This window comes from Oryctolagus cuniculus, chromosome 2, assembly GCF_051225735.1.
Source record: "Oryctolagus cuniculus isolate XC-2025 breed Fujian yellow rabbit chromosome 2, ASM5122573v1, whole genome shotgun sequence".
NCBI classification, from domain to species: Eukaryota; Metazoa; Chordata; class Mammalia; order Lagomorpha; family Leporidae; genus Oryctolagus; species Oryctolagus cuniculus.
In genome coordinates, this window is record NC_142868.1 from 95,153,296 (window position 1) to 95,179,318 (window position 26,023).

At 49.9% G+C, this 26,023-nt stretch overlaps 1 protein-coding gene across 6 annotated transcripts in view; it reads right to left on the reverse strand.

Annotated features, from left to right (window-relative positions):
- The window catches only part of SLC20A2 (solute carrier family 20 member 2), a 102,854-nt gene that overhangs the window by 72,618 nt on the left and 4,213 nt on the right, over nt 1-26,023 (reverse strand). The window contains exons 2-3 of one of the 6 annotated variants that reach the window (XM_089325936.1): nt 8,410-8,568; nt 7,250-7,354 (exon numbers count right to left, since the gene is read on the reverse strand). The exons of 3 other annotated variants lie outside the window; for them this stretch is intronic. The gene's annotated coding sequence lies outside the window, so the exon portion shown is untranslated. Of the gene's footprint in view, nt 1-7,249; nt 7,355-8,409; nt 8,569-26,023 lie in introns of those variants that run through there. 2 more of the 6 variants (XM_070068620.2, XM_089325940.1) reach the window with 2 other exon arrangements.

Below are 26,023 nucleotides of genomic sequence, written 5' to 3' on the forward strand. Positions count from 1 at the left end.
CCCTTCACCGGCTCATTCATTCAATGCACACGTTAATTAAAACAGTCGGAAGTGGGATGTGAAGACACGTGTATTTTGGTGCAGAAACGTCTCAGTGCACACATGGTTTTTTCAACACATGTCATCTCCGTGAACTTTTTGAAGACTCCACGTGTGCACAGATGTCAAAGTTCTTCTGTACCAACATTCGCTCACCTTTCAATGCCATTTTTATATTAATTTATTTACTTGAAAGGCAGAGTTACACAGAGAGGGAGAGACAGAGACAGAGACAGAGAGAGATCTCCCATTTGCTGGTTCACTTCCCAGGTGGCCACAAGAGCAGGAGCTGAGCCAGGCCAAAGCCAGAGGTCTCAAGCTCCATCCAGGTCTTCCATGGGATAGCGGGGGCCTAAATACTTGGACCATCTTCTGCTGCTTTCTCAGGCAGATTAGCAGGGAGCTGGATGGAAGTGGAGCAGCCCGCACTGCAAGCGGCAGCTGATATAGGAAGCTGGCGTCGAAGGTGGCGCTAAACCAGCTATGCCACAATGCCGGCCCTTTTTAAATTCCATTTTCCATGGACTTCAGAAGCACCCTCATGGAAGTTCTGGGATAATTCAGGATTCTCAATTTTATTTTTAGATCTTAAAAGAATCATGGATGAGAAGAGGGCATGGTGCAGTGTGGAGTACCTGTTTTGAGTCCCTGCTGCTCTGCTTCTGACCCAGCTCCCTGCTAATTCACCTAGGACACGGATCCCCCATGTCCTGGGGCCCCTGCCACCCAACTGGGAGACCTGGATGGAGTTCTAGGCTCCTGGTTTCAGCGTAGCCCAGACCTGGCTTTTACAGCCATTTTGGGAGGGAAGATTTCTCTTCCTCTTTGTGTCTCTCCCTCACTCTATAGTTCTGCCTTTCAAATAAGTAAACAAATAAATCTTTTTTAAAAAAATCATGGAGAGGTCGAATATTTCAAAATATCTAAAAATTACAACTGGAAAAAGCAGTACAGTTTCCATTCTGAACTTCTTTTTTTAAAAAATATTTATATGAAAGGCAGAGTGACAGAAAGAGGGGAGGAGACAGAGAAGAGAGAGATAAGGAGAGATCAATTTCCCATCCACTGGTTCACTCCCCAGATGGCTCCAACAGTCAGGGCTGAGCCAGGCTGGAGCCAGGAGCTAGGAGCCAGGAGTTCCATCTGAACATCCCACGTGGGTGCAGGGGCCCAAGGACTTGTTCTACCTTCCACTGCTTTCCCAGGCCATAGCAGGAGCTGGACTGGAAATGGAGCAGCTGAGACTCCAATCAGCATGGCACTGCATGTTGGGACTTAACCCAGTGCGCCAAACCCGGGCCCGCATCTGCATTATCCACCATCTTCCAATGAGATCACTCGCTTGGGTCAACTACAGCAGGTCACAGGGGAAGGGGGAAGGGAGTCAGGTTTCCTTATGGTTCCCAGTTGTTCCAAGGGGGACATGGAAATACGCGAAGCTTTCAACAAAGAATGAATGCTGAAAAAATGCTTATTTTCCTCCTTCCCTTAGGGAGGAAGCTCTCTGGATTGCAGCTGCAGTCAGAAAGACCTGGCTTCAGAATGCAGGGCAGGCACTGCTGACCTAGGGGACTGGGGAGGCTGGGCTCGTCCCGTGCCATCCACGGCTTGGGCTGAAGCCTGGGCAGGCCTGCTCTCACAGGTGTGAGGTGCTGAGAGGAGCTGCTGACCACTGGAAAGTGCTTCAGAGAAGCCGGGCTCTGAAGGCAGCGCACGGCGGCCTGCTGGCCTACCCAGGCCACAGGCTAACTGCCAGGGCCCGCCGGCTGGCCCAACCTGCATCCCTGGGACTGTGACCGCCACACCCGGGGGCACTGTGCTGAAGCTGCTCTGTGTTGGTTTTCATTACGCGGCCACACGCGCTTCCCAAGGCCCAGCCAGTGCACATGTGCCTCCCGCATCCCACCCAAGCTCTCCACTTGGCCTAAGCCCTGCACCCCGCAACCCGGTGGGCTTACACCCACGGCGCCACCCAGCTCCGACCCGAGAAAGCGTAGTCTGCTTCCCCCAGCAAATTCCTTCTTTCCTTTTTCTTGTTTAGAGTTTTATTCGACTTTTCTAAAGAAGGACCAATTAACTGATTGATTTGAAAGGCAGAGTTACTGAGAGAGATCCTCCATCTTCATTCAGTTCAGTCCCCAAATGGCTGCAATGGCAGGGGCCGGGCCAGGCCCAAGGCAGGACCCAGGAGCTCCAGCAGCTAGGACTCAAACTGGCACTCATACGGAGGGCTGGCATTGCAGGCTGTGCCACGACACCAGTCCCAGGCACTCCCTTCTGTAAGCTACGAGAAGACCCGTGTAGTAGCAAACTCAAGACGGCTCTTTTTAAAGCTTTCATAATTAGCCAATTCAGCATAATTTATATCAAGATTTTGAAAGTAAAGGCTATTTTATTGCTGCTGCTGGGTTTTTTAATATTTATTTTCATCTACTTGAAAGACATTGTGAAAGAGAAAAAGAGAAAGAGACAGAGAGATCTTCCATCTGCTAGTTTACTTCCCAAATGACCTCACCAGCCCAGGGCTTGGCTAGGTCAAAGCCAAGAGCCCAAAATATAGTCCAGGTCTCGCAGGGTGCACATCGGCAGGAAGCTGGAACAGGGAATGGAGTTGGAGCCCACACTGAGGCACTGCGACGCAGAACACAGGCGTCTCAAGCTGCTCCGAACGCCGGCCCCTGCTGCTGCTTGAGTACTATTTCTACCAGACATGCTGCTTTTAAGAGCGCATTCGAAGCCGGCGCCGCGGCTAACTAGGCTAATCTCCGCCTTGCGGCGCCAGTACACCAGGTTCTAGTCCCGGTCGGGGTGCCGGATTCTGTCCCGGTTGCCCCCCTTCCAGGCCAGCTCTCTGCTGTGGCCCGGGAGTGCAGTGGAGGATGGCCCAAGTGCTTGGGCCCTGCACCCCATGGGAGACCAGGAGAAGCACCTGGTTCCTGCCATTGGATCAGCGCGGTGTGCCAGCTGCGGCGGCCATTGGAGGGTGAACCAACGGCAAAAGGAAGACCTTTCTCTCTGTCTGTCTCTCTCTCACTGTCCACTCTGCCTGTCAAAAAAAAAAAAAAAAAAAAGAGTGCATTCGAATTCTACTGGGAATTTCATTCCTAACATTCATCCACTAACACACATTTGTTAAACAGTGGATTCCAGCCGTTACGAAACTCCTGGGCTTTTGCAAGATTTGTAGGATGGTGGGATGGCCATGACTTTGCAGAGGCCTAGAATCTGATAAGACACTGATAAGCAGCGCAAAGGATTCCATCAGGAATCTGGAGAGAGAAGACGAAGCTTCCCATACAGTCCCTCAAGAGAGGCGCATTGGAGGAAGTGACGTTTGAACTGAATCTTCTGATAGATTCTCAACAGGAAGAGGGGTGGGAAGAACATTACACAGAAGCAAAGACACAAGGAAGTAGAAAGGAGAGCTCCAAGGTCATCTGGGGCACAGCTGGGATTCGGAGTCCAGCTCCATCATTTAACAGCTGTTTTACCTACTGCTCAGTTACTGAACTCCTCCTACTCCAGGTGACAAAGTCCCGGGGTGAGGCGGAGCCTGCAGCAGGGCTGCCTGATTCAGATCCCAGCTCATGGCTCCCCAGCTGTTGGTGATGGGCAACTGCTTGCTCCCCCTATGCATGGTCTCATCATCTTTAAAATGGGGTGGTAATTACACATGCCTCAGACATGTTGCTAAGTAAACTCAGAGGCTTATGCACACCCAGCAAGGCAGACAGATACAGACAGATGTAAACGACTGTACATAGACAAACATGGCCTTATCACCAACAGCAGGATGCATTTTCCTCTTCCTCTCTCGTGTGGAGTGCACGTTGGGAAAGGCAGGTTCTCAGGTGCCCCAGCCCCGGCCTCCACTCAGTTAAGGAACAGAGGCCGCCTTCTTCCTTCTCTGGGGCAGCAGCTCTGCCCTTGCTGCTGTTGGGCGCTGCGCCGGAAACTCCACGGGCAGACAGGGTGTGTGTGGCCCAGGGCTTCGGAGGAGAGGAGAAGCAGTATCCCAGGTGGTGACTGCATGGTAAGTGGGAGAACAGCTACAGTACAGTCTGAAGTTCTCCAGTGACTGCTCATTTTTCAGAGCAGCAGCTATAAGCAAAATAAATAAAACTGGGAACAAAATAACTACAATGATGGGACAAGCCCCGCAGAGCTGCTCCTTGACACCGGGTTCTAGTCCCGGTTGGGGCGCCGGATTCTGTCCCGGTTGCCCCTCTTCCAGGCCAGCTCTCTGCTGTGGCCTGGGAGTGCAGTGGAGGATGGCCCAAGTGCTTGGGCCCTGCACCCCATGGGAGACCAGGAGAAGCACCTGGCTCCTGCCATCGGATCAGCGCGATGCGCCGGCCGCAGCGCGCCGGCCATGGCAGCCATTGGAGGGTGAACCAACAGCAAAAGGAAGACCTTTCTGTCTCTCTCTCACTGTCCACTCTGCCTGTCAAAAAAAAAAAAAAAAAAAAAAAAAGGAGCGGCCAGACAGTGCCGGCTGGCTGTGGTGGACTGCAGGCTGCAAAATAACACTCGCCCCTTTTAGACTTCAGTGCTTTCATTATAAGGTTTCTTCTTTTTCTTGACATTACATCCTCTGAGATTTATGTTTTATTTATTTGAAAGGTAGAGTGACAGAGAGAGATCGATCTTCCATCCACTGGTTCACTCCCCAAAGGGCTGCAACAGCCGGAGCCACGCTGGTCTGAAGCCAGGAGCAAGCAGCTGCCTCCAGGTCTCCCACATGGGTGGCAGGGGCCCAGGCATTTGAGCCATCCTCCGCTGCTTTCCCAAGCCCATTAGCAGAGAGTGGGATCAGAAGTGGAGCAGCCAGGACTCAAACCGGCGCCGACATGGGATGCCGGTGCTGCAGGTGGCAGCTTAACCTGCTACGCCACAGCGCCAGGCTGAGACATGACATTTTTTTCTCCCCAGATGCCAGCAGAGGGTTCATTTCCTTCTTTGCTTGTGTGTGTGTGTTAAAGCTATTTTTTTAAATGAGAGGCAGGTGTTTGGTCTAGCAGTTAAGACGCCTGCATCCCATTTGGGAATACGTGGGTTCAATACCTGCCTCTGGCTCCGGACTCCAGCTTCCTGTACGTGCACACCCTGGGAGGCAGCAGTCACGCGTCAAGTAGTTGGGTTCCCGCCACCCACCTGGGAGGCTTGGATTGAGTTCCTGGGTCTCAGCTTTGTCCTGGCCCAGCACCAGGCACTGTGGGAGTCTGAGGAGTGGTAACTAAACTCTGTTTATCTATCCCTCTGCCTCTCAAATAAACAAGTAAATAAATAATTACTCATTAATAATGACAAGGTAAATAATTAGTAATTTAAGTGATGGAAAATTATCACATTTATTTTCCCAAATTGAGAATCTTTCATGTAAACCATGGTGAAAGGAAAAACTCTTATCAGATTTCCTTAAGGCTTAAAAAAAAAGCTCTTTTTAAATAAGATGAATGGAAACATTAAAAGGTAGCAGGTTCATCAACTCCAACCAACATTTTAATTTTAAAAGTGTCTTGGTCTTCTTCCTTGGGATTACTGAAGCAACAACAGAGTGTTTGCACGCAACACCTCCGAAACTACATATACCCAGACGATAACATCAGACTTGGTAGTCTTGGCTTTGAGCACTCTGTGTCTTATCCCAAGAGTTTCAGGCAGGCCACTGACAACACCGGAAGAAGAATCGCCTTCATGTGACAATTCTGAGACACAGGGAGGAAAAGCAGTATTCAAAACAGCCAAGCGCTACAACGCGAAGGCAAAATTAGAAACATAGAATGCCTACAGAGCCGTCCATATAAGGGTATCTTTATATCAGCAACTAAAGTGGGATGAGCCACAGACAAAACAGGCAGCTGCCACCGCCTCTCTCTAACTATACCTCTCAAAGAAATAAATACATATTGAAAAAACAAAACAAAACAAGAAATCGGACACATGGATTAGGCGCTCACCGAGCATTAGACGACCCACCCACAGAGCTAACAGGCTGCGTCCCACTGACTGTCCCATCTGTGTCACAGGTGGAGAAATGCAGAATGGGCTGTTGGAGCTCATTCCCGTCTCACGGAGGAACTCAATCCCCGCCGGCTGCGACTCCAGAGCTTGGCGCTAACCTCTGCCCACACTGCCTCTGATGAACGGCACCACCGAGAGAGGAGGCAGCAGGAGTGGGTTTGGGATGAGCAACGCTGAGGTGGAAGATATAAAAAAAAAAGTACTTTTAGGCCGGCGTTGTGGCATAGTGGGTTAAGCCATTGCCGGATGGGCCCCAGTTCGAGTCCCAGCTGCTCCACTTCCGATCCACCTCCCTGCTAATGCGCATGGGACAGCACTAGAAGATGGTCCAAGTCCTTGGGCCCCTGCACCTGCGTGGGAGACCAGAAGAAGCTCCTCCTCCTGGCTTCAGCCTGCCTAGCCCCAATTGTTTTGACCATTTGGGGAGTGAACAAGTGGATGGAAGATCTCTCTCTCTTCCCCTTTGTCTCTCCCTCCCTCTCTGTAACTGCCCCTTTTAAACACATAAAATAAATCTAAAAAAATGTACTTTTAGACATGGAGTGATCAACATAGTACAATACATAACAGAGGATGGTATCCATTAAACCAGAAAAAAAAAAGTTGAAAAGAGATCAAGACATGGTGGAACAGGCACTGAGCCCCCCTCCCTGTGCTTTCTCACCATGAGGCAAAGACCACCACCATCCGTCCACTGCAAGCGAGAAAACAGACACAGGAGATGGGGGTTCCACCAGAATCTGAACCCGAGCCCGTCTTCCAAAGCGCTAAGCCTCTGACCCGCCTGGCACCATAAAAGGAGTGGCGAGGTCGGCACGGTGGCACAGCGGGTCAAGCTACCACCTCATCTGAGCCACTGTTTCAGTCCCGGATGCCTCTACTTCCAACCCAGCTCCCTGCGGACGCACCTGGGAAGGCAGCCAAGCATGGCCGGATGGAGTTCTGGGCCCCTGGCTTGGGCCTGGCCTAGCCTCAGCTGTGGACATTAGGGAGTGACCGAGCAGATGGAAGGTCCCCCCACCCCGCCCCGTATCTCTGCCTTTCAATTAAATGAATAAATCTTTAAGAAAACTTTTTACCCATTTCCAAAACCTAAAGTATCTTTACATGAGGAATAATAAGAGGGAGATTTCAGTCTCACTCAACTTAAACATTAGAGACCCATTTACGCGATGAGTACGCAGACCTGAGTGCAAGTCTATGTAAACGTAACCTGGGATCCGCATTCCACAGTGTCATTATCCAGGTCAGAATCCAGAACACCAGAGACAGGGCGCCTGCTTTCCTGAAGCTACAACAAGGACAGGAAATAGTGAAAATTCCTTTTTTTTTTTTTTTGCCCATTTTTGTAGCTTGAAAAGACTGTGACTTTTCTCTAAAAAAAAAAAAAAAAAAAAAAAAAAAAAAAAAAAAAAAAACAGCAAAAGGGAAGTCTTCAAACCACACCGTTCTGTGACTCTAGACTGGGGACTTCAGGGTCAAGAGCCAAGCTACTCATGCACTGGGTTTTCGGCCGAGAACCTGCTCCACTGCAATCCTCTCAGCCCTTCCAAAATGTAGGTACTGACAATCACGTGGCCTCGGAGTCGGAAGCACTGCATCCATAAAGGATGACAGTATCGCTGGTGCCGCGGCTCAATAGGCTAATACTCTGCCTGCGGTGCCGGCACACCGGGTTCTAGTCCCGGTCGGGGCGCCGAATTCTGTCCCGGTTGCTCCTCTTCCAGGCCAGCTCTCTGCTGTGGCCTGGGAGTGCAGTGGAGGATGGTCCAGGTGCTTGGGCCCTGCACCCGCATGCGAGACCAGGAGAAGCACCTGGCTCTTGGTTTCAGATTAGCGTGGTGTGCCGGCCGCAGAGGCCATTGTGGGTGAACCAACGGCAAAGGAAGACCTTTCTGTCTGTCTACTCTGCCTGTCAAAAAAAAAAAAAAAAAAAAAAAAAGGATGACAGTATCGCCCTACAGTTTTCTCCCGTACGGGGATTAATGTGCTTGAGAGAAGACACACAAAGTCCCAATGCAGAGTCCCGTGTCCCAACCTCTCCCTCTGGGCAGCAGCTGCACCTGCAGCCTCATCCCGCCAGCCCCCGGCCGGCCATCCAGGGCTCTACTGCCTGGGAGTCCTGACTTCCAGGGTGGCCCACCCCACTGCTGAAGACCTGGAACCCCGCCAAGGGCTACACCTGGCCGTTTCCATCCACCCACCCTCTGGCCCCACCCTGCTCCTCGTGTACTGGGGCTGTGCCCATGGTTCCTTCTTCCCTGTCCCCCTCCCAGCAATTCCTCATGCGGCTCCGTGTCCAAGTCCATCCCTGCCCTCGCCCACTCTCCTTTGCCAGCGTCTCACCTTCAAGGCAGTCCGTGGACTCACACACAGTTGAGTCGAATGGGGTCCGACTCGCCCACAAATCAGGGAGACACACTCCACGCCATCTAGGCACGCACCGACGTAACCCGAGCTCGTTCCTGTTTTTAGCACCACAGCACAGAGATGGCTCACAGAAGCCTGCGATCAAATAAACCTGTAGCTATTTTTCAGTTCGTGCAGATGGCTCATCCTTAGTGCATTTCATCTCGCTAATTTTAGAACATTATTACAACCTATTCCGGTTATTCTGAATCTGGGGGCTTTGTGACACATGGACATTAGATGGACTTAACCAGCTCCAGTCCCTACAGAGGGAGGACATCGTGACTGAAAAACACGCTATCAACAGGAACTCAGAGAAGTGTTTCGCAGGTTCTCTGGGTTTAGTACGCGCATTATTGGGCTTTGACTTTCTCTTGAGCCACAAAATGTGCCTCTGCACACAACCTGGCACGCAGTCCTGCAGCTCCAGGCCCTCTTCTGGGAGACCGACCCTAGGGATTCTGAGCCCTAAGAAAAACACTCCCCGGTGCCCCACTTGTTCTAACACAGAGATTCTCCTCGTGCCCAGTCCGATACTCAGAAGGACTCAGTTGACTGGACATCAATGGCCATTCATTCTCACTGATGGAAAACACCTAGAAATTAAAAAATCTGGCCAAGGGGCCGGCACCATGGCTCACTTGGTTAATCCTCTGCCTGCGGCACCAGCATCCCATATGGGTGCCAGGTTCTAGTCCCGGTTGCTCCTCTTCCAGTCCAGCTCTCTGCTGTGGCCCAGGAAGGCAGTGGAGGATGGCCCAAGTGCTTGGGCCCTGCACCTGCATGGGAGACCAGGAAGAAGCACCTGGCTCCTGGCTTTGGATCAGTGCAGTGCTGGTTGTGGCGGCCATTTGGGGAGTGAACCAACAGAAGGAAGACCTTTCTCTCTGTCTCTCTCTCTCACTGTCTATAACTACCTGTCAAGTTAAAAAAAAAAAAATTCTGGCCAAAACCAAACCATGGATTCTAAGAAGTACTTAAGAAACGAAAGCGTAAGTACCTAAGGTTATCCTTACAAAAATGTGCCACATCATTGTTTATAGTGGCAAAAAGCCTAATAAAATAAAAATAGATGGCATCCCGCATGTTGACTCACAGCAAGAGGAGGAGTTCTAGCTCACTAATATCATTCACAACGGCTAGCAGGAGCTGCATCTGCGTCTGCTGCACTGGAGATGGTGATGGCAGGAACAGCAGATGGCACAGTAAGCAGCGGAGTACGCTCACAAGCGCAGGAAAAGGCACGAACCTGGGCGAGCAGTTCTTATTTTTTTATTCGGAGGTGCATGCTTTCACTTGTTACGAGTAAATATTGACACTTTGCAAAATAAAAAGTTAAAAAAAAAAAAAGAACAGCACAATGAGGCTGACAACAGGCCCTGTCAGTACCCCAGTCTTTCACTCCCACATTCCAAGTAGGTTTTCTAAATGCTCCACTTCACAGAAAGCCCCCGACCCTGGAATGTCCTAGCTGGAGCCCAATTCCCGTTTCGGCTTTTCCACAGCTTTGAGTTTGCGCTGTGTGGGTGCCTGTGCCCATGATCGTGGGCCCCTTCCTGTCACATGTCCCAGCCTAGGGTTTCATAGTTCAAATGTGCCCACCACTTGCAGGCGTGACTCCTCTCCCTCTGGAAAGCCCTCGTCTCCACAGAGCCATAAACAGAAGCTGTGTGGAGCCCCGGGCTAATCAATCCACGGGGACAGGAGCATGCCGCAGACTCCAGGGCGGGGAGGTGAGCACGGAGGCCGCTGCACAAGGCACTGCTGGCAGGACGGACGCAGCCTCCAAACCACCAGCAGGGAGCAGGTGTTTGTTAGTCCAAGCGGCTAAGACTGCCGTGTCCTACGTCAGAGTGCCGGGGGTTCCAATCCCGGCTCCAGATCCTGACCCCAGCCTCTGACTAATGCAGACCCGACTCTGGGCAGCAGCAGAGATGGCTCAAGTACCTGGGTGCCGGCCACCCACAGGGGAGACCTGGATGCAGTTCCTCCTGCTACCAGCTGGCCAGTTACCTGGTCCGGCCCTGCCCGCTGTGGACATTTGGGGTGTAATGGAAGATACCTGCCTCCCATATTAACAAAACAAAGAAAATTATTTACAATTCTGGCTCTTAGGGTTAGGACTCCTTCACAGGTCAAAAGGGCAGGAGGGAGGGCTGAGGCTATGGCATAGCAGGTAAAGCTGCCACCTGCAGGGCCAGCATCCCATTTGGGCGCTGGTTTGAGTCCCAGCTGCTGCACTTCTGATCCAGCTCTCTGCTGTGGCCTGGGAAAGCAGCAGAGGATGGTCCCAGTCCTTGGGCCCTTGCACCCATTCCTGGCTCCTGGCTTCGGATCGGCCCAGCTCTGTCTGCTGCAGCCATCTGGGGAGTGAACCATTGGATGGAAGACCTCTCTCTCTCTGCCTCTGCCTCTCAAATAAATAAATAAAAAAAATTTTTTTTTTTAAAAAAGAGCATGAGGGGCCTTTAAGAAGTTTGTGTAGCCAGCACCGCGGCTCACTAGGCTAATCCTCCGCCTTGTGGCGCCGGCACACCGGGTTCTAGTCCCGGTCGGGGCGCCGGATTCTGTCCTGGTTGCCCCTCTTCCAGGCCAGCTCTCTGCTGTGGCCCGGGAGTGCAGTGGAGGATGGCCCAAGTGCTTGGGCCCTGCACCTCATGGGAGACTAGGAGAAGCACCTGGCTCCTGCCATCGGATCAGCGCGGTGCGCCGGCCGCAGCGGCCATTGGAGGGTGAACCAATGGCAAAGGAAGACCCTTCTGTCTCTCTGTCCACTCTGCCTGTCAAAAAAAAAAAAAAAAAAAAAAAAGTTTGTGGAGATATAAATTGTGAAAAGATATGGACAGATTTCAAATTAGTATTGCACAAAAATAAAATTCTTTTAAGTCCATTCTCCCACAGATTTTTTTAAGATTTATTTATTTACTGCAAAGGCAGAGTTAGAGAGAGAGAGGGAGAAAGGGAGAGAGACAAAGAGAGATCTTTCATCAGCTGGTCCACTCCCTAACAATGGCCGGGGCTGTGCTGATCCAAAGCCAGGAGCCCAGAGTTCCCTCAGGGTCTCCCATGTGAGCGTGGGGGCCAAGCACTTGGGCCATCTTCCGCTGCTTTTCCAGGTGCATTAGCAGGGAGCTGGATTGGAAGTGGAGCAGCTGAGACTCAAACCAGAGCCACCCCTGTGGGATGCTGGCACCGAGGGCAGAGGCTTAACCAGCTATGCCACAGCGCCAACCCCTCCCATAAACTTTCTGAAAAACCCCCATAATCTGTAGCCTCACTGTAATAATGATCTATCATTTATTATTAGCCCAGGAGACAGTGATTTTATAAGATATGGCTAGCACCACAGTGTAGTTGGTACAGCCACCGCCTGCAGTGCTGGAATCCCATGTGGGCACCGGTTCGAATCCTGGCTGATCTACTTCCGATCCAGCTCTCTGCTGTGGCCTGGGAAAGCAGTGGAGGATGGCCCAAGTCCTTGGGCCCCTGCACCCAGTGGGAGACCAGGAAGAATCTCCTGGCTTCAGACTGACCCAGCTCCAGCCGTTGCTACCACTTGGGGAGTGAACCAGTGGATGGAAGACCTTTCTCTCTCTCTCTGCCTCTGCGTCTCTGTAACTGTGCCTTTCAAATAAACCAATCTTTAAATAAATAAAAATATAAAGACCATCTCAGGACCCCAAATATCACGTAGGCCAACAAAAGTGCCAACGCTGATCTTCCTATCAGGGGAAATGTTGCTGAACGTAAGTAAATTCAGCGACTTGTTGATCCTTTGGACTAATCTTTGCAAGCATTCAAAATACTCACCATCTACCACGTTGCTCAAGAATCTGATAAAAGGGAAGCCATTACTTGCACTATTTCCCCCACTTAAATTCAGTATTTGAGAAAAAGGTGAACAAAATGTGAAAAGGGATTAATAAAATGAAATAATGTTTATTTAGTATACGTCAGTTCAGCGCACAAAAGCCAGGACTCTACGCTTTGGATTCACGCTGCAGATTATACTGTAAGATATTTCAAAACCAAGGGCACCGTCTGTTATTTATAATGGTTGACATTCAGAGATTGCTGCCTTTATTTATCCACAAGTGCTAACTGGCTGTATTACAAGCACATTTTTTCAAAGAGGCCTAACAATGGTTCATTTCTGATCTAGAATTACGCTCTTGTTTATCTCATAGAAATGAAAACTTAGGTCTAACACAGAAACCGCAACACAAATGTTTACAGCGATTTCATTTGTAAGAGCCCCAAAGCGGAGCCAAGCCAAATGTCCTTCAGTGGACACACGGCCAGCCTGTGGGACACCCGGCATCGAGGAACGCTACCCAGCGGTCGGCGGGAACAAACTCCTAAGACACCTGACAACCTGAACGGACCACAGGGCGTTGCGCGGAGCTGAGAACGCCCATCTCAAAAGGCTGGGCCTGGCATGACTCCATCTGCAGATGACGTCACAGAGGAAGCACGCGCCGGTGGCAGTCAGAGGGTGGCGGCAGCGGCGAGAAAGGGGTTGCAAGGACCAGTCCTGCCTCTGGACGGTGGCGGCAGACACACACAGGTCTACACCACGACCAAACTGCACAGAACTGTGCAAAAGGCTACCCCACCGAGTGCACCTCACACCCAGGACACCCAAACACACTCTGTGGCCTCTAGCTTCCATCTCCCACTACAGCCACGTCTGGGAGACTCACTGAAGGGGACGTGGGCGCTCTGAACTACCTGTCCTGCTCCCTGTGAATCTGTAACCACTGTTCTCAATCTGACTGAAGGTCAGATTCATTTAAGAAAAGCAAGACGACTTGAAAGCAGAAAAGATCTTGATTTTAAGAAAGTCGTATTGTGTCAAGAAGGGGTTTTCAAAGCATCTTAAGAGAGGCAGGGTAGGCAGACCTAAATTCCACACTCACAGCACTTCACAAATCTAACAGCCGTACTACAAGGCTACGTCCAGAAGCTGGTGGGAAAATGGAGTGCAAAGGTCAAGCTGATCTTGGTGCAAACAATTTTGGAATCCACACGTACACAGTCTTCATAACAGGCACTCTACCAGAACTTTCTGAAGACCCCCTCATAGGCATCAGCCGAGGATGACTGCACATGCTTGACCAGAGATGTAGTTAAAACCATGGCTAACTGTTCAACTTTTGCTCAGAAACGAGATAAAAAATTAACACTGATTCTTCTTCAAAGGGTGTACACTGAATAGAAGTATGCTAGAAAAACATCCAGAGCCAACCTTCAAAGAACACCACGATAGCAGGGAAACTCAGTGCTGGTTCTCTCGGGAGCTCCAGGAGGTCCCAGCTCCGGAAACAGCACCCAAGACGTGGGGTGCAGGGACCACACCACCGTGTGCCTGGCTTTGGCCAGTACAGTAAAATCTTCAAGGATTCCCCTCTGTATGTTCATGGGACTTCTTCCTTGATCTGTTAAGGGCGGGGGGGGGGGGGCAAATAAGTAGCTAGGAGACATCCATCATACGTTATTTGTGAATCTCTCTTGCCTTTCAGGAGCTTGCTTACGAGGATAATTTAAGAGCTTCAGACAGCAAATTTTGATGGAAGCCGTGAGCCGGGCCATTCTGTCTGGTGGAAAGACTCTTTAACCCTGGGAGGATTCTGCCCAAGGAACTGTTATCTTCAGTAAAACCAGATTCTAACCACGGTGAATACAAGTTTGGGAAGTTTCCATAACTAGATATCCTTCGAAGAGAAGTGTTTTTGAGGTATGCTAACGGTAACGTGGTCAAGCTCTGAAAAATGTTTTCCTTCTGGAATACACTGGTATGGTTTCCGGTGGAGAGACTGTGAATCTGGGGTTCGCTTCACAATCCTGGCTGGGGAGCGTGGTGGGGAGGGTGTGGGAGTGTTAGGTAAGACTGGTCACAGGCTGAGACACAGCTGGGTGACAAGGACACAAGGGCTCATTCGAATTCCGTGCAATGAGGGGACTTCGGCAAGTCTGGGGAAAATGGAACTGAAAGGTCACTTTATTTTGGTGCAAAAAAATTCTGACATCTATGCATATGGGGAGTCTTCAACAAGTTCATGAAAGCTGTATTATGAAAATACAGGGATCTAGCCGGCGCCGTGGCTCAATAGGCTAATCCTCCACCTTGCGGCGCCGGCACACCGGGTTCTAGTCCCGGTTGGGGCGCCGGATTCTGTCCCGGTTGCCCCTCTTCCAGGCCAGCTCTCTGCTATGGCCAGGGAGTGCAGTGGAGGATGGCCCAGGTGCTTGGGCCCTGCACCCCATGGGAGACCAGGAAAAGCACCTGGCTCCTGGCTCCTGCCAGGATCAGCGCGGTGCGCCGGCTGCAGCGGCGGCCATTGGAGGGTGAACCAACGGCAAAGGAAGACCTTTCTCTCTCTGTCTCTCTCTCTCACTGTCCACTCTGCCTGTCAAAAAAAAAAAAAAAAAAAAAAAAAAAAAAAAAAAAGAAAATACAGGGATCTCAAAATCTTCCTGCACCCAAATAAACTTCTGAAGTAGTCTCATGTTTGAAGTTTCCCCACATAAACAGCTGTGTGTCACACCCTCGTGCAGGCTCTGAAACGCACCCATGGCACCAAGCTCCCGGCACTCAGCCGGCAGGTTCACCCCAGCTGCAGCAGCCACTTCCTACTTCTCAACGGCATCCCGACTTTTCTAGTCACTTCCGGGTCTGCCGCTTGTATTCCAAATCCACTGTCTTGTCTTTTTGGAACCGAGTTTAAATTCGTCTTCTTGTGCATTTCCTACGCTGAGCTGGCACAGGTGTCTCAGTGAGCCGTGATCTCAGCAGCTCGCGGGGAGACCACCCTGATCAGGGTAGAGAAACAGCAAGGGAAGCACCTGGGGGGGCGGGGGGAGGACGGAAACACCCTTACGTCCCACGGGAAAGTGACAGCACTCACTGCTCACTCACCTGCTAAGGATCTTTCAGTCACCAGTCACATAAAAGGGACCACGAGCAGAACTTTCTGTGCAGAAAACTGTCCTAGATTTTAGTAAACACATCTTCTGAGCATGGATTATCACAGTACTGTTTCCAGCAGTGAAAAGCAAGAAAGCAAGAAAGCAAGAAAAAAAGATCTGGTACCAAAGTTACCACCAGCGAGGGCTTGGTTAAGTCCATTATGGCACACTTTTATAGGGGAACACCAGGCAGCTGTTTTAAAAAACAGAGATACAAACCCACAGGGATAGGAGCACCGCAGCTGAGAAATCCCAAGGGCCATTGCTGGAGCACACTGAGCATTAATTAAAGCAGCAGTGGACTGTAACTCAAATACAGCTATCCATTAGTCCACACTGATACAAATGACCCGATGAATAACTCGGGGGGCAGACAGACAAATCTCCTGTGCTGAATTCCCAGGAATGAACAAGACACTGCCTTCCAGGAGGTGGAGTGCAAGTCCCCTCTCCCTACAAGTGCACAGCCACGGGAAGCCTGACAGACACCACCCGGCCAGGGGACCAAGGTCACCGTCAACCGTGCTAAATCATGGGGACAGCGCGTGCCTTTGAAACAACGCGGCGAGATGGTGCGCCACCGCTGCCATCTCGCTGCCCCACGCTCCTAACCCCACAGGCTGACCGTGAGAAAACACAGCCAAGTTTCAGTCGAGGAACAGTCTACAAAAGACCTGACTGGTACACCTCAAAACTGCAAGGCCACAGAAAACGAAGGGACGTGGAAGAAGCCATCACAGCCAACAGGGGCTGAAGGAGACCCGGCGGCTCACCACAGGGTGCTGTCCCGGATGGCATTCCGGCACAGAGGAGGACGTGGGTAAAGACTCAGGGGACCAGAGCAAAGTCCAGGTTCTATGACACCTCAGTGCCGGCGCATTCAGCTGAACACATGTGGGCCACTGAAGGGAAACGTTCACAATGCGGGTGCTGGATGTACTGATACAGGAGCTCAATACTGTCTTTGCAACTTTTCTGCAAATCCAAAACTCACCTAAAGGCTTATTTTTTTTTAAATGTGGGCTGGGTGTTGGGTTGCAATGGTGAATATACTACTTGGGACACCTGTATCCCACATCGGAGTGCCTGGGTTCGAGTCCCAGCTGCATTTCCACTTTCCTGCTAATGTACACGCCATCTTGTACATCAGACGACTGCCAGCACGTGGGTCTCTGCCACCAACGTGGAAGACCTAGGCCGAGTTCTGGGCTCCTGGCTTCCGCCTGGCCCAGACCCAGCTTTGACAGGCATTTGGGAGGGAACCTGGGAAGGAGAGATTTCTGTCTGCCTTTCAAATACAGTGAAATTGCTGAAATTAAAATAAATGTAAATGTTCTTATAAACCAAAGAGTCAGGAAAACATAGTTTCCAAAATGTTATCTTCCAGGTTGTAGAATTACTTGTGATTTTTACCTCTCTTCTTTATACTTTTATAAATCATCTGACTTTGTTTCTCACTAAGCATCGATTACTGTTGACGCTGAGCCTCATTAATTCTATAACCAGGAACAAAGTTATTTTATTTTGGGGGAAAATAAGTGTACAGCATAGGATGGATATAATATTTTTCTTAGTTGAAAATGCCCTGCACTTACAAAACAGGAGAATTTTACCTTTTTAGTGGGAAATATTTTAAAAGGCAATACTGAAAATAGTTGCAGCAAGCATGGGACTGAATCAGGCTTGAACTAAAATCCTAGTGTCACGGCTTACTATTGCATGGCTCTTTGCAGCCGCCTACCTCCCTCGATCTCATTCTAAAAATGTAATACAACAAACCTATTAATCTGCAGAACTCTTCTACTTTTACCTGTGAAAACACATATTGCACGAATGCGTATTACCTAAGATACGCTTCATCACACTGAACTACGACGACGACTAGGGGCCCGCACCGTGGCGTGGCAGGTGAAGCCGCCCCCTGAGAAGCCAACATCCTGTGCAGACCTCCAGTTCTGTCCCAGCTGCTCTGCTTCCTTTACAGCTTCCTGGGAAGGCGCCTGGAAAGGTGGCGGATGACCGCCCTTCGCCATTGTGCGTGAGACCCGGATGGAGCTCCGGCCTCTGACTTCAACGTGGCCCATCCCTGGCTGTGTGTAGCCACTGGGGGAATGAATCAGTGGACAGATGACGTCCGTCTCTCCCTCACTCTTTTGCTCTTTTAAGTAAATAAATAAGAATGATATTAAAATAAAACAATTTGTACTTTCCCTTAACAAAAAATTAGTCATGTCAAGACTTGGACCTACTGAGATTCTGTCACAATCACTTCTGTTAACAATATCAACAGAATTCCCAGAAAAGAAGGAATCAGGAAAACCTTAGCTTCTCAAGGAACGCGATGGAGCAATGGAGGACGTAAGACCTGCCCCTCTGCCCGTTCGGCGACACTCACACGGCAGTTTCCCGAACACTTCTGCCAACGGGACGCTCACCGTGGCGATCACCCACACTGCTGTTCACAGGCCTCAGAACACCGAGAGTCTGCGGAGAGCACCAAAGGAAGCCACTTCCCCAGCCATGACCAGTGTACACTGTGCCCCGGAATATGAATGCCTCGCACTTCCTTTCTACGGGAATACAGTTGCCCTATCATGAATGTCAGTGCAGAATTACCCCGGCCCTAAAACACACTCGACTGACTCAAATCTCTTGATTACAAAAAAAAAAAAAAAAAAAAAAACGAACGAACGAACGAACAAACAAAAAACCAATGCCTTTTTGAAAAGACAAGACACAGATTCCGAACTTTATCAAACTCTTGGGCCGGAAGCTCTGGCTCAACAGTATTGTCCCTTGGCACCCACAGGAGATGGGTTCCAGGGTGCCCGAGGGTACCGCAGTTCTCAGATGCAGATGGGGTAGGGTTCGTGTAGCACACACTCACACACGTGCGCACACACACACACTTCCACTTTGGATAATCTCTAGGCTACTCGTACAAGGTAAATCGTTGGTGCACTGTATTGTCTAGGAGGTAATGACAAGAAAAAACAGTCTGTAGATATTTAGTACAGACCCAATTTTATTTTTCAATACTTTTGACTGAGGCTGGTTGATACGGAGGGCCAATTATACTAGGATTTTAGAATTACCCAGTTACAATGCTTCTACCACAGAGAATCACAATATAACAGACAAGTCTGATCACATGAGGAATTGGTGACTTCTCACAAAGCCAAACAATGCAGGTCAGAAGGAGTTTGTTCCAAGTGAAAAATTCATCCCACTTGATTTTATCCCACTGACTAGGTCTAAGGCCCGTATTTCAAAGCTGTGGGAACAGAGGAAGGCAATCGACCAGAGGCAAAGTCACAGTGGATCGCTGTGCCCATTTCCACCCCAAAAGGGCAGACTGCTGGGAGGCGCACTGCTCACTACACTGGAGTACCTGGGTCCAATACCAGGCTGCAGCTTCTGATCCCAGCGTTTTGCTAATGGGGACTCTCAGAGGTGGCAGTGATGGGAGACACAACTGAATTCCTGGGTCCTGGTTTTGGCCGCGGTCCAGTCCGTTGTGGACATCTGAGGACTAGATCAGAAGATGAACACTCTATTTCTGTTATAGACAGAGAGGGAGAGACAGAGAGAAAGGTCTTCCATCCACTGATTCATTCCCCAGATGGCTACAATGGTCAGGGTTGTGCCAACACAAAGCCTGGAGCCAGGAGCTTCTTCCAGGTCTCCCACAGAGGTACAGGGGCCCAAGCACTTGGGCCATCTTCTACTGCTATTCTAGGCCATAGCAGAGAGCTGGATTGGAAGAGCAGCCGGGACTAGAACCGGCACCCATATGGGATGACGGCACTGCAGGAGGAGGCTTAGCCTACTACGCCATAGTGCTGGCCCCCTCAAATAAATTTCTTAAAATGCAGATTATTCCGATTGATTCTGTTAAGGGAGGTTCATCTAAACAGCATCTTTTAAAATAACAACCAAAAAAGCTAACTTGGCTCAAGTCTCACATACATATAATACAGGAAATATCCTCAGGTCAGTATATATAACTCAGTTTGCGATGACAACCATTCAGACTGACAGATTTTCTAATATTATCCAAAAGTTACTCTAATTTTCCTGAAAGTGGTCAGGAGAGATGACATTCTTCTTACTGAAAAGACTGACAGTCTGTGGTACATTTTTCTCAAATACGCTGAATTGTTTCAAACATTTAAGTTCTTTGAGAATGGATCTGATTTACGGGAAGACACAGACTCACTGAGAAAGACATCTGGTAAGCAGATTCAGCTAAATAAACTTTTGACTGAAAAGAAAGAGAGAGAAACTATCGCATAATATGGGTGGTTTTCTTAAAAACCATAAAAATGGGACTGTTGCTGTGGCATAGGGGGTAAAGCTGCCACCTTCCACACCAGCATCCTATATGGGCACTGATTTGTGTCCCGGCTGCTCCACTTCTGATCCAGCTCCCTGCTAATGAGCCTGGAAAAGCAGCAGAGGGTGGCCCAAGTGCTTGGATGTCTGCCACCCATGGGGAGACCTGGATGAAGCTCCTGGCTCCTGGCTTCGGCCTGGCCCAACCCTGGCCGCTGCGGCCATTTGGGGAGTGAACCAGCAGAAGACCTTTCTCTCTCGTCCTCTCTTTGTCTTCCCTCTCTCTCTCTGTAACTCTGCCTTTCAAATAAGTAGATCTTTAAAAATAAATAAATAAATAAAAAGGAAATTTAATGTGGGAATTCCAAACATTCTGAGCAGCCATATCACGTCTGCAACGAATACAGCTCCCGGAAGGCATTTTTTCCTGTGTTTTCCACCAGCTGCTTTGCTCTCCAAATTCTAAACACTTGAGTAAGAGATCACACTGGCATCTCACGTCGGCTATCTCACTTACCCATAGATCAACACTACTAAATGTCAACAGTTCACAGATGGACAAACTGAGGCTGAATACTTGGTCACTTGCTCAACTCACACAAGTAACACGGGACAGACAGGTTTATGTCAGGATTCACACACACACACACACACCTAATGTATCTATACATTATTACATATCTGATCTTTTTAGGTTTCTCACTGTGCTGGCGCTTCTTATTAGTCTGTTTCTATAACAGCTGCTCCATGTGTCTATTGTAGCATTTGCCACCATGCACTGCAATCAACCACTTTATCAACATTAGCTGCTCGATCAGGAGCTTCCAGGGTGGCCTTCCCTTGTTTATCTCAATAGTTCCAGAAGTCAGGCCTGCACAGCACATCTGCTAAATTGCCCGTAAGTAGCCTTAAAGCTGTGGCTTTGAGACCATTTGTTTTTTTTTTTTTCACTAGCTACTGGTGGGTGAATATCACAGCAACATGACCGGACCACTGTTCCTACAGCTCCAAGATACCCAGCTTCCACATGGCACTGTACCTAAGGGAAGATCAGACAGGAAGCGCATTTGCAGGGCTGCTCTTACTATCCCTTTCCTTTTTGTAAATGGTAATGGTTTGTAAGAACACAGCTTTTTTTGTTTTGTTTTGAAGGGTTATTTATTTAAAAAAAAAAAAAAGAGAGAGAGAGTAACAGAGAAAGGGAGATACAGAGATCTTTCATCCACTGGTTTACTCCCCAGATGGCCACAACGGCCAGGGCTAAGCCTACCGTAAGCCAGCAGCTTCTTCCAGGTCTCCCATGTGGGTGGCAGGGGCCCAAAAAGCACCTGGGCCATCTTTTGCTGCTTTTCCCAGGCCCCTAGCAGGGAGCTGGACTGGAAGTGGCACAGCGAGCACACAAACCAGCGACGCCATGGGAAGCCAGTGTTGCAGGCTGTGGCTTAACCTGCTACAACACAATGCTGGTCTCTATTCTGACTGTCTTAATGCCACAATATGTGGTGTGTGGGTTTTCCTCTTTTAAGTTTCAGAACTGCACTCACATCAGTCTACCTAGCTCCAGCAGTTCATACACATTAGGAACATTAATAAAACTAAATTACAGGATAGCTTCACTTTCACGCACATAAAAGAATAAAGGAAAAAACCTAAGAGAAAATGTAAATCAGCAGCACAAGATAAAGTCTTGCCAAAAGCTGCCTTTCCATTACAATTACAGAGTCCGGAGGGGTAAGACCACACAACTGATGTGCTTTCCCACACAAGAATTTTGAGAATGGTGCAGTATAATTACAAAATGATACAGGTTAATATTTAAGGAGACATCAAGTCTCTCAAAAAAAAATGAATATTTACAAGATCCAGTCTCTGCTTTGTTCAACATTAAAGGTCTCTGAGCTTAGAGGGAAATGTAAAAACACAAATGATGCAACGTTGATCTAGGTTCACAGAACGACTTACACTTTTTATTCTTTTAGGGAGGCTGTTTATCTTATGAACAGTAAAGTGTCCGGTTTTGGTCCTTTCCTGGTCTCACCTTTTTATTCCTGCCCTTCTCCCCCACCTCCACCCAAACCTGCTTTGGATGTTTCTTAATCTTCCAAGACATGGGAGTGTGAACGGCACAGCTCTTCAGAGCAGAGTCAGAATGACAGCACTGGGGCCAGTGCTGTGGTGTAGCGGGTAAAGTCGCCGCCTGTGGTGCCGGCATCCCTTATGGGCATGGGTTTAAGTCCCAGCTGCTCCACTTCAATCTAGCTCTCTGTTGTGGTCTGGGAAAGCAGAAGATGGTCCAAGTCCTTGGGCCCCTGCACCCGCGTGGGAGACCGGGAAGAACCTCCTGGCTCCTGGCTTCGGATTGGCACAGCTCCAGCCATTGTGGCCATTTGGGGAGTGAGCCAGTGCATGGAAGACCTCTCTCTCTCTCTCTCTGTAACTCTCTGCCTCTGCCTTTCAAATAAAAAAAAAGGATGACAGCACCATAGGGTTATCTGGATTCTATGTAAAGTGAGGCTGGTCTTCTGGAATACCAGTCTGATTCTTAGAAGCAGAAAACACAGGAAGTTCAATGTTCCAAGAAGAGCTAATAATAACCGATTCATCCTGGCTACCCAGGAAATACACTGCAAGGTTCTGTGCTCTACAGCAGATCCATCTGGTAACGCCTAATCACCCGGGGACAAGGAGACCAGCGAGAGCTCAAGGAGCTCTGCACAATGGCTAGAGTGTGGGAAGAACCCAACATGAACCTGGACGGGGCTGGACGGAACCACAGGTCAGAGCTACACAGACAGGAGGAGGCCAGGTGGTGCGAGGCAGTGGACAGCTGCTGCTGTCCATGACGATGGACAGGACGGGTCAGAGAGGCCAGGTGCTGAGTAGAAGCGACAAGGACAACAAAGGACTGAGCGGGCAGAGGCACACCCAAGCCCACAGCAGGTGGAGATCAAGGAACTTAACACAGGAGGCTGGGGTGGTGTTATGGTACAGCTGGTCATGCTGCTGCCTTGCTGGCATCCCCCCCTTCTCAACACCCATTCAAGCCCCGGCTGCTCCGCTTCCAATCCAGCTCCCTGCACATGCGCCTGGGAAAGCAGCAGAGGACAGCTCAAGTGCCTGGGCCCCTGCTACTCATGTGGGAAACCTGGCTCCTGGTCCAGCGGTGCAGCTGCAGCCATCTGGGAAGTGAACCAATGGATGGAAGGTCAATCCCCAGCCCCTCCCCCCCCCAATAAATCAACCTTAAAAAAGAGAAGAGGGTGAATCACGGAAAAGGCAGGGAGTTGGCAAAGTACAAAGACAGCAAACAAGAACTTCTGGACAGGTGAGAAAAAGATGTAAACGTGGGCCCAGGTCACAGGGAGACGTCTGGGGCGGGCGGAAGGTGAGGGAGCAGGAAGCGGAGGAAAACAGGCCTGGTGGGGAGGGAAGCATGAAGGCATCCAAACGGCTCACGGACATCTGTACCTTTCCCTGTTGTTTCTCCTTGTTGAGTAAAACTCGACTCACAAGAGGAAACGCCTCAATTTACACAAGAAAAGTCACCTGTGAGGTCAGCGGACTCGGAACACGTAAGACAAAAAACGAGCTGGACAGTGAATTCACCTATGTCACACGTTCCCTCACGCTAACCAGCAAGCGCTGGAGACGTGCAGGCCCGCCCGGGGGACCTCGGCACTTCGAGCCTCACCCACGTCTGTCTGCCCAGCACGTGGGCGATCCTGCTTCTCACTGCCTGTCGAGAAGGGAAAGGGGAGAAGGCAGCGTGCACGTCAACACTGCGAACACAGAAGTTCAAAGATGCTGCGCGTCTTCCATACCTTTCGTCTACCCATGCTACCCCAGGTAACTGACAACAAAACAATAAAAGAGCCCCAAAAAGAGAGCAACGACAACAAAAGGGAAACGCAGCAGCAACAAGTACTGAACAAGAACATAGGCACAGCAGAGAGGAGCAAGGCCAGAAAGCAAGGAAACTGTCCCATTCTTGGTCCTGGAAAATAACCCAGGGCCGAACAGCAACTGTACCACAGGTCCGTTTGTGAAGACATAATTCTTTTTTTTTTTTTTTTTTTTTTGACAGGCAGAGTTAGACAATGAGAGAGAGAGACAGAGAGAAAGGTCTTCCTTCCGTTGGTTCACCCCCAAATGGCTGCCACGGCCGGCACACTGCGCTGATCCGAAGCCAGGAGCCAGATACTTCTCCTGGTCTCCCATGGGGTGCAGGGCCCAAGCACTTGGGCCATCCTCCACTGCACTCCCTGGCCACAGCAGAGAGCTGGCCTGGAAGAGGGGCAACCGGGACAGAATCCGGCGCCCCAACCAGGACTAGAACCCGGGGTGCTGGTGCCGCAGGCGGAGGATTAGCCTAGTGAGCCACAGCGCCTGCCTGTAATTCTATTTTTCAACGGAAAAAAATAGGGTAATTAGCTTTCAGTGCCAAAAGAAAACAAAAACAACAACAAAAGCCATTCAAGACAAAAGCCATGTGGAGGTTGGGAGCGGCCAAGGAGAACAAGCGCTGGCAAGGCAGTGGACGTGAACAGGCACCAGCGCGTTCCCCAGCCGTCACGTCCCCAAGCAGGGACTCATCGGAAGTCCAAGTCTGGGGCCCCACCGTCTCCTCCACCTCTGTCTACCACCTCTCTCTCCACGGAGCAGGTCAGCAGCCAGGGCAGTACTGCAAAAACACCCCACACAGACAGAAGCGGGCCAGTTCCCAAGGGTCACGTAGGGAGCACATAAAGAAAGGCGCTACAGTCTCATCCACTCGCAGGTCCTCCTTGTGATGGGCCTTTTCCTCGGTCTCCACCACCCTTCCACGGACTTCCTGCTGAGTCATCTGGCCGCACGGTCCGCTGGCAGGCCCGGACAGCCCCGTGGACATCTGCAACGGCTGCCCTCGCAGGCTCTCTAGACTTCTGGAATGAGTAAGCCTGGGCTGCTGCTCTCCGGCGAGCACAGGCAGATACTGGCGTCGTCTCTCTCATTCGATGGCAAGTGATGCAGGCCAGCCGGGCTGTTTCAAGGTAAGGCACCTTAAAAAACAAAAAAAGTCAAAATCAACCAGATTTAAAAAAAAAAAACAGCTCTAACAATGCAGTACAAATTCTCACACAATCTTTTAGCTAAGACTGAAAAGTAATTCAATGAGAAATTTTAATGTTTCATTTTAGCTTTAAATAGATGCTTTCCAAAACTACAAAGAAATCCCTCACAGACTATACATCAAAATATGGCAAGTCATCAATAGTTTCTGAAATTCAGAAACAGCACCTGTTAAAATTATCCAGAGAACCTGGCGACTGGCTTTTCAATGTTCTACCATGGCCAGAATAGCACACAGACTTGCATTTGTATCTTGCTTGGAAACAGTACGAAGCTGCATGGCTGTAAAATCAGTGCCTGGCTCGGTCAGTTGGAAAACTCCCAGCCACAGAATTCTGAAACTGTGTTTCACCTGGTGATAAAAAACTTGGTGCCACCGAACCAGTTCTGGGCGCCAGTTCGCTCTGCCTGATTTTCTTATCTACAGAATTCTTAACGAGGCAAAGGGGCAGCACAATGGCTTGAGCATGGTTTAAAACACAGATGCCCAGGCCCTGCTCCAGGGCTACGCAATCCACCTCTCTGAGGTTAGGTGAAGACATGGCACTTTATTCTAACAAAACCCTGGGTCGTTCTGCGTAGGCTCCTGGCTGAAGAACTGTCTCCTGTCGGGATCCGGCTCTGCAGCCACACAATACCTGCTTGGGGTGGCAGAGATCTCACTAAGGCATCCCAGCTTGACAGGCTTAAAATGAACCAATCAGCACATCATCTCTTTTCTCTTGCCTCTAAAAGCTCCCTGTTTGGGGAGGAGCTTGAAACTAAGATGAAGGCTAACAAACACAACTGGATGCACACTGCAGTACAGATTGTGTCCATTCAAATTCTGCAAGTCACTTCCCAGATATCTGAGTGGATCACAAGTTACAGGGCAACATTCACACTTTGTAACTTGCCTCTATGCAGGCCAGCCCAGAATACGTGAAGCTTCTACCCCCACCCCCAAGACAAAAAAGGCAGGCCTTCCTTCCCGGGGGAACGGGTCTGAGACACAGAATGCCATACCTGCAGAGTGCGTGTCCTCCCTGGCTGCTGACCAGGCTTCGTTCAGGGGCACTTCCTCCTCTGACTTCCTGCACAGCAGCCGAGTGGCGAGGTATACAGTCCCCTGTCTGCGGCATCATTCAGATTCAGTGAC